Source organism: Elaeis guineensis, chromosome 1 (assembly GCF_000442705.2).
Source record: "Elaeis guineensis isolate ETL-2024a chromosome 1, EG11, whole genome shotgun sequence".
In the NCBI taxonomy this organism is placed as follows: domain Eukaryota; kingdom Viridiplantae; phylum Streptophyta; class Magnoliopsida; order Arecales; family Arecaceae; genus Elaeis; species Elaeis guineensis.
The window spans coordinates 10,874,508-10,885,722 of record NC_025993.2 but is presented as its reverse complement, the minus strand read 5'-3'; the positions used below and the strand labels follow the sequence as shown (position 1 = coordinate 10,885,722).

Here is an 11,215-nt window from a genome sequence, read left to right as displayed (position 1 = left end):
GAAAGAAAAAATTCAAGATATAATTGAAGGCCAAAATACTTTTAGGACTGAATCAAAAGAAGAATTAAATGGTAGGCTAGCAGTGATGGGAGCGAAAGGAATCAAGCGCATGACCCGTGAATTTTCCCTTGTCATGTCCGTGACTCCCCCATGAGGGCCCCACTTTTCGGCGCAGGATCACTTTCATTTGATATAATTTTATCTTTTTTATGATTGGCGCTCGAGGAGGACCCACTCTTCGGAACGGCCAGAGGAGGCAATCTTTCTCGGACGCGGTTTGGACCCAGTCCAGGCTGGTGAATTAAACAAAAATTCCACCCGCGTCGGTATCAAGTGGCGTTAATTTGTCCCGATAGATCCCGGAGAACGGAGGAGAAACAAAGAAGAAGAGCGGAGGTTTCTACGCAAAAAAGAAGTGAAGAGTGAGGGTGAGGAGGAAGAGCAGAAGACACAGACTCGCGAGCTCCATCAAAGCCAACTGTTGGTACGCAGGTGATCTCTAGATTCCCGCTCTTGCTATTTTACCTCTGAGCACAAAGCAGCATGTGTGCAACAGCGCTAATTTGGATCTTCTTTTGGTTCAACGTAGCTTGTCCGCTAACTTCCCAAGATATCCATAATTTGTCCGTTTTAGATGCTAAACTATCCAGTATACCATGGTCGCTCAGAAGAGTTTGCGTCCCATATAATACCAGGTTTTGATGTTGGAGCTTTTTTCTTTCCTTTCTTTTTTTTTTTTTTTTTGGAGAGTAAAACTTTTGCTTTTTGTTTCCTTTTGTTTCTTTTGACTCCAACAACTTCTTTCATTCCTTCTGTAGTGATTTTCTAGAAAAAGAGTCTGATCTTAGGGTGAGTCTCGACCTTCTAAATCCATGCTGCGTCAATCCTTCTCAGTGGCATAGGTTTGTGCAAGTCGGCAAGATCCGTAGTCGGCACCGTAGATCGACACAAATACCTTCACATCATGACTTCGATAGACAAAAATCGAGATAGCGAGAATTCTGTCAGCAAACTATCCTCTAAGCAGATGGGTGACCAACTACCTCCTCCAACACCCGCCCTCATCAGTGATCAAGTTGCAGACCCACAAATGGTCATCTTGATGGATCATTTTGGGTCACCTATTTGACCCTAATTTAATATACTTGCAAGACTTAATCCCTAATCTACCAAATCAAATATTTATAATAGTTGTAAGCAAGTTAGAATTATTTAAACAAGTAGCATGAAGAAAAAGACCAATCATTCAAAAAATTATTATCTAAGATTATGACTCAACCCAACCTTAAAATATTTCAATTCAAATAGGACTATGTTCTAATGACCCAAATTGGGTCAAAGGTTTAACCTAGAAAATCTGACTAATAACTTGGATCCAAATCCAACCCAAACAAGGTTAGATCAAGTCGGGGTTTTCAGGCTAAGTAAATTTTTGCCACCTCTGCTGCTAATTGGAGCACACTCCTACTAGCCAACCAGGCTATGCATTTATAGATATGCTAAATTCCATTTCATGTTCCAAACGTATTCCCTAATTATAATCATCCTGCTAAGTTTGCTTTTTGTGATCGAAATAGTAGTTATGAAACCTAGACCGGAGACTGACCCAACCAAGGGGTCAGGTCAACCTGATTAGCGGTCCAACTACCAATTCAAATGGTTGGTTCGGATGTTTATTAAAATATTTAAGTTTTTGAAATATCAAAATATATATTTCTATGGCTAGTAAATAAATTATCTAAATTTTAAATTTTTTTTGAATATTTATATTTTATAATTAAAGCCACATATGATATCTCAAGTTCCAAATAGTATAATTATCATATTTTAATATACATAAATCCAGTCTATACTGATCAATAGTATCATTTTTTGAGAATATATAATCACAAAAATCATAAAAAGAAAAATATGGAAGAATAGAGATATGCATATCATATTTCAATGATGCATCATGTGTCAATCCATATTTTAAACTATTTTTAATCACAGCATAATAAACAATAGTTATTATTTATGTTTTAAGATAAGTTGTAAAAATATTATGGAATCACTAATTAAATGAATATTTAGTTATCATATATCCAACTATTTTTCTCATTAAATAAGGGAGGAGGAAGTTAGAAGATAAAAATGGAGTGCAAAAGATATATAGGAGGGGTGCATGGAGGATGTGGCTTATGTTGATGGTTGCTAGCCATTGAGGCAAGACAATCCCAGAGAGGAGAGTCGTGGGTGGGAGAAGAGAGAGGCAAACAGAGAGGCACATGGGAGGGAGGCCAGGCAGGCTTCTATGATTGGCTAGCGAGCAGGGAAGGTTAGGAAGGAGCTAGAGGGGAGAAAAGGGAAGAGCAATAAGTTGAGAGAGAGAAAATAAAAGATGATGCAAGTATGAAAAAATAAAACTTAAAATGAAATTAAAAGCAAATCACTACAATAAAATTGACTATTAACGATATTTTTAATGGTCATTATAGATCAGAAAAAATACTGTAAATATCTTTAGTAATATTTTTGTGGCATTTTTTTATGTGCTGTCTTAAAATGATGTCGGTAATTAATTATTAATATTTTAAAAAATATCGATCAAAATTTTTATTTTAGCAGTATATGTAAGTATCTTTAAAATTTTAAGACCAATATTTTTTATATATCGATAAAACTTATCAAAAAAAATTATATATTCTAGAATTAGAACAAGAATAGGATTCGAACAAATAATCTTTTATTTAAAAAGTAAACTCTTAACCACCAACCTATAGTTTATATTATTAACATATAGGTATAGTTTATTTAACTTATTAACATACATTCACGTCATTAAATAAGTAATGTTAAGAATATATATGTATAATAATATATTTTATGAGATTGACATATAACTAAATCAAACTTTATATAAAATTAATAATTTAAAATTTAATGATAATTTTTAAAATCATATAAATTATGATATTATTTATCGATATATTTGTTAAATACCATAAAATATAAATTTATAGCGACATTTATAATGAAATATTATAAAATATAAATTTATTTTAGTATTTATAATAAAATATCAGAAAATATAAATTTATAGTAGTATTTACAATAAAATGTCGTTAATAAAAAAAATACTTATTAAAAGATAGCTGTATTTTTGCTAAAATGCAGCAAAAAAAGATATTTTAGCGGCATATAATAAGAAATGCTACAAGCAATTTACCGTTAAAAATTATTTTTGTTATAGTGAATATATTACTAAAAACAAAAAGATTAAATTCGAAGCAAAATTTTGAAGAAAAGAACTAAAAAAAATAAAATTAGAAGCTAAAATCTAAGGCCACGATGATAAACTAGAAGGCCTAACACCTTTCCTCTTTTGTTGGACCTTTAGTCTTGCACTTCTTATCGTTATAAAGTCCTGAAAGAAGAACCTTAGTTTCTCATCAAAGCCACCTTTCAAACCACAGCCTTGCACCACAGGTTCTCAATCAAAGAGAGGAGGGAGAGGGAAAGAGAGATATGGAAGGGAGTTGTTGGAGAGGCCATCGATGCTGCCTTCACGCAATCAAAGACATCATTCGAGAGAGAGTAGAGAAGAGAAATCTGCTTTGAATGATTTAAGATGTGATACGAAAGTAACTCGACACTGAATGTAATGGAGATAGTTTCATATTTAAAATTCTATCTATTATAGTACTGGCGAAGCCTCTATTTTAACTGATATATGCGAGAGTTGCCATTTCCATTGTAGTTTAATTTAACTTTCAAAACTAATGTTCGCTGGATACCTTTGGTTCAAGAGACATCTTGTATTCTTCTTTAAAGAAGTGCTTATAGTTTTGGTTGTTTTCCATACTATGTCCCATCCGATCAGTAGATATTTGCATCAGTCTTAAAGAATCAATCTTCAAGCTTTTTAAGGCATATCTTGTGTCATAGCCATACCATCCTCTTGAGATGTAGTAATTTTCCATTGCATGTATTGTTTTCAGAAAACATCTATTTGAACCATCCATGGTCTTAGTTTCGCCTCAGGTTTGGAAACATGGCATGTAAGGTTGTGTATGTATCTTCCATAAGAAACAATGATTCATCTCCTTTCATGGATCAACCATACGGATCGGACTGCTTCAAGATCTGTACATACGAATGAAAGAGGACAGTTGAAAATGCTTTGCAATCTATACAATGCATGATTTAATGGCTGGCATCATGAAAAAAGAGCAGTCATTCTTTTGCACAAAAGATACAACCCAAACCATAGCAAGTAGGGGTCCTCAGGCTTCATAAGAGAGAGGAAGATGAAGAGATAGAGAGATAAGGATGGAAGTTGCTAGAGAGGCCATTGGTGCTAGTACCTCAACTCACATAAAGAGATCATTAGAGATAGAGTATAGAAGGGAAGGGGATTGGGAAAGAGAAAGTTAGGTTAGGCTTTGTTTCTTTTTCTATTTTTTAAATAATACTAAAAGTGCAAATATCCCTGATGTTAGCAAAGATTTCAATTTAAAGCCAAGGGTAACATGATTTTTTGGTTAAATAAAAAACGATATTTTTACAAGGGCTTTTTATGTGTATATTCTTATAAATATCTGAAATTATATATATATATATATATATACACCCTCATAAATTTATTATTTGCATGTATATATCCTTATAACTAAATTTTTGATCAAATAAAAAAGGATTTTTATATACCCTTATAAGTATCTCAAATTGCATATATAGTCTAACAAATTTATTATTTGCATATATACCATTATAATTTAATTACCTTTTTTGCTTGCATACCATTATAAATACCTGAAATTATGCGAATTTTTGGCAGTTTACTATTTCCATGCATACACTAATAAATTATTCCTTTTTGTGCATCTGCCTTTATTTAGTTTATTTTAAGGACATGCACATAAATGAAAGTAATTTATAAGGATTTTCATGTAAAATGAATAATTCATAAGGATATACATTCAGCTAGCAAATTTATAGGCATAATCATATAATTTTAAATATTTATAAGGGTATCATGAAAAAAATAATTAATGAGTGTATATATGCAAATAGTAAATTATAAGGATATTCAAGCAAGTTCGAGTATTTATAAATTTATTAATACATAAAACATAATAAAAATTGCTCAATCTAGAAATTCAATTTTTTTCCCAAAATGGTCCGGTTGATGATTTTTACATAGTATAACTATATTTCTGGTCCTCTCATAAAATTGGACTAGTTTAGTTCACTGATTTTTTAGTCGAAGTAGTTGATCCGCTGCCGCAATAACCATGAATATTAATATACCAGGTGACTTAATAGAACAAATAACCATGCAAACACCAAGCAAGTCCAAGTAATGCTTCAACTTATCAACAAAAATATGTTTATAGTCATATATAATAGATTATATGTAGTAGAAATTTTTTAGCTTGTAATATAACCATCTTCCACAATGAACTAATATATATCTTGATTCTCTTATAATATATCTAATTTTTAGTCAAACATATGGCACTCTGGATTTTTTTTTTTTCTAAATTGAAAAGAGACAGGGGGAGGAGAATGTCCCCCTATTTTTATTATGTAGGCACTCTGGCTATTATAATAACTATTGGCTGATCGTGCGATAAACCCAAATTCTCAACCAAATAACCTCTTGTATTACCATCAACCAAATAACCTTTTTCATTACTTTTGTAACTAATATACTCTGCATCTTTATTGGACAAAACCTTCATGAGCTAGGAATCTAAGAAGAAGCCGCCATCCGCATGCTATGCTTCACATCTCATGATTGGCCTATCCATGGGTTCGTCGATGGCACCTGACCCAATTTTTTTGAGGTGCTCATACATGTAAATGTTTTGCCCATCCTTGGACTTTTCAATTACACATTTCTTTTGGATTTTTTGAGGGCTTGTTAGATGGAGGACTTTTATAATAGAACTATTCTTCTTATTGTACTTTTGCACTATTAGTGAAGCTTTCCTTTATCATCTCTATCGGTGGACGTAGGTCATATGCCAAACCATGTAACTTTGATCTCACGAGTGGCATGATTTTTTGGGGACACATAGCTTTTATATATATATATATATATATTTAATTTGTGGGCCATGTGAAGCTAGAATGGCAAACCTTTAAGTTTCTCCAATGAAAGCAAGCCCACATAAATTTAAAAAAATAGAAAGCCTTAAAAAAATCATAATTTCATGATTATCAGACATATCATCGTATTGTCAACATAATTCTTTAATTTTATGTTTTTTTCTAATTAGCAGTTGGCATGTTTGATGATATGACATAAATTCTTTATATTCTATTTATCTTTTATTCTTTGTATGAAAGGTAATTCAAATTTCATTTCTTAATTTTTAGATATTTCATTTTACTTTCTAGATTTCAGAATTTATCTTTTATTAATCTTTTCAAATTGTGGTCAAATATTGTCATTTATGTTTATATTTATTTATCTTTTTCAATTGTCGTCATTTATCTTTTTTCTTTATATTTATTTCATTGATCTTTTTTTTTTTTTAAATGCTCGCTTTCTTCTGAATTTCTTTTGGAGTTCTTGGATCATGGATGTGAGAGTTTTGGATGAACCACAGAAAATCCTTCTTCCTAGTATATGTCTAGATCTTTTAATTTTAAAATTTTCGCTTTTTTGTGCATGAGAAATAATTAAATCCTAGGAATTACTTTAATATCATCACTTATATAATTTCAATACATGAGGTATCATGTCAAATTTGTTCGGTTCATGTTCAAGATATCATACAATAGAAGCAACTTGCTTGCAATTTTTTCATGGAATATCAATTATTTTCAGGTTTGAACTAAATGACTATTAGATAATTTCTCTTAGAACTTACAGTGACTTACTTGGTCCCGTACTTTATAAATCAGGTCGTAACATGGACGAACAATCCCCTGATGACATATTGCACAGCCTCTCCATTGAAGGAGGGGAGGAATGCTCTTCGGCAAGCAGAGGAATGCCTTCCAGTGCCACATCTATGACTCATAGCAAAACCAATGTGGAAGAGATCTCGTGGATCAGTAAAGTGAGGAAAAACATAAATTTAGCACGCCATGTGGACCATCCCAATGGCCGATGCACCATCTTCAAGGTCCCTGAGCACATCCGACAACTAGATCCTAAAGCTTACACTCCAGTGGTTGCTTCCCTCGGACCTTTTCACCACGCCGACCCGTATTCAACATCTGCCATTCAGAGTCACAAGTGGCGGTGCGTCCGGCACCTTCTATCGTGTCATCAAAGTCAAAAGTGTGCGAGCCAATTGTTGGATAAGTGCTTGTTGGATTTGAAGAAACAGGATGACAAGGTCCGGAGCTGCTACTCTGAGGAATTTTCTGCACTGAATGCCGAAGATATGGCATTGATCATGTTGCTTGATGGGTGCTTTATCCTTTATCTCATGCTACGAAGGGAGAAATTGTTCGAGAAGTTGAAAAAGAAGGGGTTGGAAGAGAAGATGAAGGAGGTCGACAGGGACGTGGTAAGAAATTTGGAATATGAGACAGTCGAAGAGGATGAGAGCAAGAAGAGGAGGGAGTGTATGATTGATATAGGAGAAGGGGATCAGGTGGTTTTAAATATCGAGGAGAAGGATAGACATCTTGAGGGCCCAACTATGGCAGGGCTAAGTACTCTTGGTCTGGTGGTTCAAGATCTGCTAAAGCTTGAGAACCAAATTCCTTTCTTCATCATCCAATTGCTATTTGATAATCTCAAAGCACCTAAGGATGGAGATGTTGATCTGGTTGACCTTGCCCTTCACCTCTTCAAGTGCATCCATCCCAATCCCAAAGAATCCAAATCATTCAAAAAAAAGTCCCCTAGCAAATACCATCATCTGCTCCATCTATTTTATTCATCTCGGATCCCTTTAAACGGGCTACCATCCCCTGAGGAAGCTGATCCTTCGCAAGGGGCTTCGGCATTTGCACCCAAGTGGACTCCTAATGCGACGGAGCTCCAAAGGGCTGGGGTGAAGTTCGCGAGGAAGGAATCGGCAGACAGTTCCCTGTCCGTAACATTCGAGTGGAGGAAGATGAAGATCGCACCACTGCTATGCCTCTTGAAGTTGGCGAGTGGACGGATGCATATACCACCGCTACAAATCTATGACGGTACCGATTCTCTCTTCCGAAACCTCATAGCTTTCGAACAGTGCTATTTCAATACTAAGATGTACTTCACGATATACGCACTCTTTATGCACTCCATCATCGCCCATGCTAAGGACGTTCGGTTGCTCCACTTGGAAGGTATACTAGAACACGGATTGAGCAATGATCAAGCAGTGGTAGATCTCTTCAATGAGTTGGGCAATCAGATATACGTCATCTGTGACATGAACTATCTTGCAAATCAGATTAAGAAAGTAAACGAGTTTTATGGCTCTAAATGGCGCAAATGGCTTGCTGGATTGAGGCGAGACTATCTTGACGGCCCATGGGCCATAATTTCAATATTGGCAGCAATCTTTCTTCTCTTGCTGACCGTCGAGCAAGCAACATTTTCTGCTTTGTCCTATTTTTACAATTCATAGGTGTTATTAGCATGCTCCCTTATGCGAGTATGGTTCAGAAGAGAGATTTAATGGAAGGGTGAGTGGATAAGAAAGAATTCCCTCCAAATATGGATATTAGTGTGGTTGCTAGGTTGTATAGATAAATATGGTTGGGCTATGTTACGGACCTCATAAAAAAATAATCCACTGTGATGTATCATGGTTCCCATGCTATCTGCTTGGAAGCTATCTAATGGCTATAATGTGGTTGTGTCAAGGTTCCAGCACATGGAATTGGAATTAAATTCTTCTGTTGGTTACTCTTCATCTAGTTAAGTTTCATCTTGATATTTTAAATGCATTTTACTCAAGGACACTTGTTGATGAATGCTATGTTTGTTTGAGGGGCATTATCTGCAAAATCTCCGGGTTTCCCCCATTTCTCCCTCTAATATTTAAAAGGATAGGTTTTTTTGAAGTTGTAGTGTTGTTTAATTATTCCATTTCTTTTAAAAATTATGTCGAACTAGTTTTGGACACAGTTATCACAGCATAACGAATGTGTTGGGTGGATGTCTGGCCAGGACACCACCTCCCAAGATCTTTTCAGTACCACGCGATGCAGCAGGAAGAAAGAAGAAACAAAACAAAAGAAAAAACAATCAAAATACGTGGATCAGCCATAAAAGGGCTCGTCTCCATGGGGCATGTAAACTTCACTATGAAAAAGAAATTTTACAAGAGGAGACCTCATCCTCAACCCTTGTACACCCAATTCTCTCTCACCTGAAGTTTCCCTCACAAAAGTTCTCTCTCTCTTGGAGACCCCCTGAACCCCTGAAGAGCCTGGCGACCGCTGTCCAGGAGCCTCCTACTCCTTCTCTCACAGTGCTCTCACCTCTCTCTCTCTTCTCGGGTTCGTACGGACTTCGTACGGCGAGAAACCCGAACCACACACCCTCTGTTCGTCACAGAGCCCTTTTAAAGGGTTAAACAGGATTTAAACTTGATTAGAGAGGGATTAGAAGTCCTAAACAAAGCCAAAAAACCCCCAGAACCGTCGGATCAAGACCGGGAGCCACCTGGGCCGTCGGATCGCGCTTCGGTCCACGGAATAGCGCCATGGACAGTGAGAAACGCATGGGAAACGCCCACGCGGTCCACAGGCCCCGCCGTGGACCGCCCGATCCACGGTGGACCGGGGCAAGGGGCCAGCAGGGCCTGGGCCGGCCCGCGCGCGTGGGCCTGGGCCGCACGCCCGCCTGGGCCGCACGCCAGGCTGGGCCGCACGCCCGCCTGGGCCGCGGGCCTGTGTCCCGCGCCGGCCTGGGTCGCGCGTCCCGCGAGCCGCCGCCTGCGGCCGCACCACTGCCGCCCGCCGCCGATCCTCCACCGCCTCGATTCTCGTGCCAACTTCAAAAGCTCGTATCTCCTCCATCCGAGCTCCGTTTCAGGTGATCTTGATCTCGTTGGACTCCATTTTTCGCCTTGAACCTCGCTGTGGGCTCAATGTGGGCTGAATCTCGAGGTATCAAATCTTAACAATCTCCACCTCGACTCGATATTCGGCCTCCTTCAAACTTCGAGAGCTTCTGGATCTCCTCGCCCCCATGCCCTGGGGCAATCGTCTGCTGATCATGGATGGGCAAACATGAGAGTCGAGCCAGGCTGCTCGATCCCATCTCCGTCGTATGCTGTGCTCCTCCTGACCTGAGACCTGCTCGGGGCATCATCCTGCGGCAATAGGAATCTTACCTTGCGACGTCGCCTCTCGTCCTCCCGAGTCTCCTGTCTCGTGCCCGATCCGCCTCCTGGAGCTCCACCTCGCTCTGGGCTCCACCTGGCTCCCGATGCTCCACCTCGCACTGGGCTCCCTGCCAGGTAATAATGTCCTCTGCTCCCCTTCTTCCCCTCCAGCACAATCCTATCGCCGCGTAGCACCTTCAGGATTCCTCCACCAGCTACCGTCCTGTAGCCTCTCGAATCCAGTCTGCTAAGTGAGATAAGATTCCGCCTGAAATCGGGTATGTATCGGACCTCCCCCAATCTTCTCACTACACCGTCATGTGTCCTCCAGCTGACCGTCCCAATGCCTCTGATCGCACAGCTCGATCCATCCGGCAGATATACAGTGCTCTCACTGTTCTCCAGGGAGTCAAACTGCTCCTCTCTGCAACAAACATGATAGGGGCATGCAGAATCTAATATCCACTGCTGGAAAGAAGTAGATACCTCGTCAGATATCTTCAGGACATCTCCATCTGAATCACTGCCGGCCGTCGCTACAGCAGCCACCGTCCGATTTTTCAGTTGAGGGCAATCTCTGGCTAGATGCCCCAACTCTTCACATCGGTAACACCTGGTTTTGCTCAAGTCCCTCCTGGACTTAGACCGCCCTCGTTGCGATCTCCTGTCGCTCCGTCTACCACCTCCTGCACCTCCATAAGCCACCAAAGCTGAGCTATCGACACCTGAGCTCGAAGCTGGGTTCTCCCTCCTGAGAACCTCGTTCTGGAGTATCGCCGCGGTGACCTCGTCCATCTTGATAGTGCTCTTCCCCACTAGAAGAGCAGCCACCAAGGACTCGTACGAAGAGGGAAGCGACGCCAGCAAAACCAGCGCTCTGGTCTTCTCCTCAACGTTCTCGCCAATGCTGAGAAGGTCGGTGAGGATCTTCTGGAAGTGGC

General features: G+C 38.7%; 1 non-coding gene across 3 annotated transcripts; it reads left to right on the top strand.

Annotated features, from left to right (window-relative positions):
• Positions 1-333: 333 nt before the first annotated feature.
• LOC105037928 (UPF0481 protein At3g47200) lies at positions 334-8,855 on the top strand. Of its 3 annotated transcripts, none has more exons than XR_003799744.2 (2): positions 334-484; positions 6,898-8,855. It is a non-coding gene; the product is annotated as a UPF0481 protein At3g47200 (transcript). The 3 variants fall into 3 exon arrangements; XR_012137821.1 differs by having other exon boundaries at positions 335-492; XR_012137824.1 differs by lacking the exon at positions 334-484 and adding an exon at positions 5,181-5,843.
• The last annotated feature ends 2,360 nt before the right edge of the window (positions 8,856-11,215 follow it).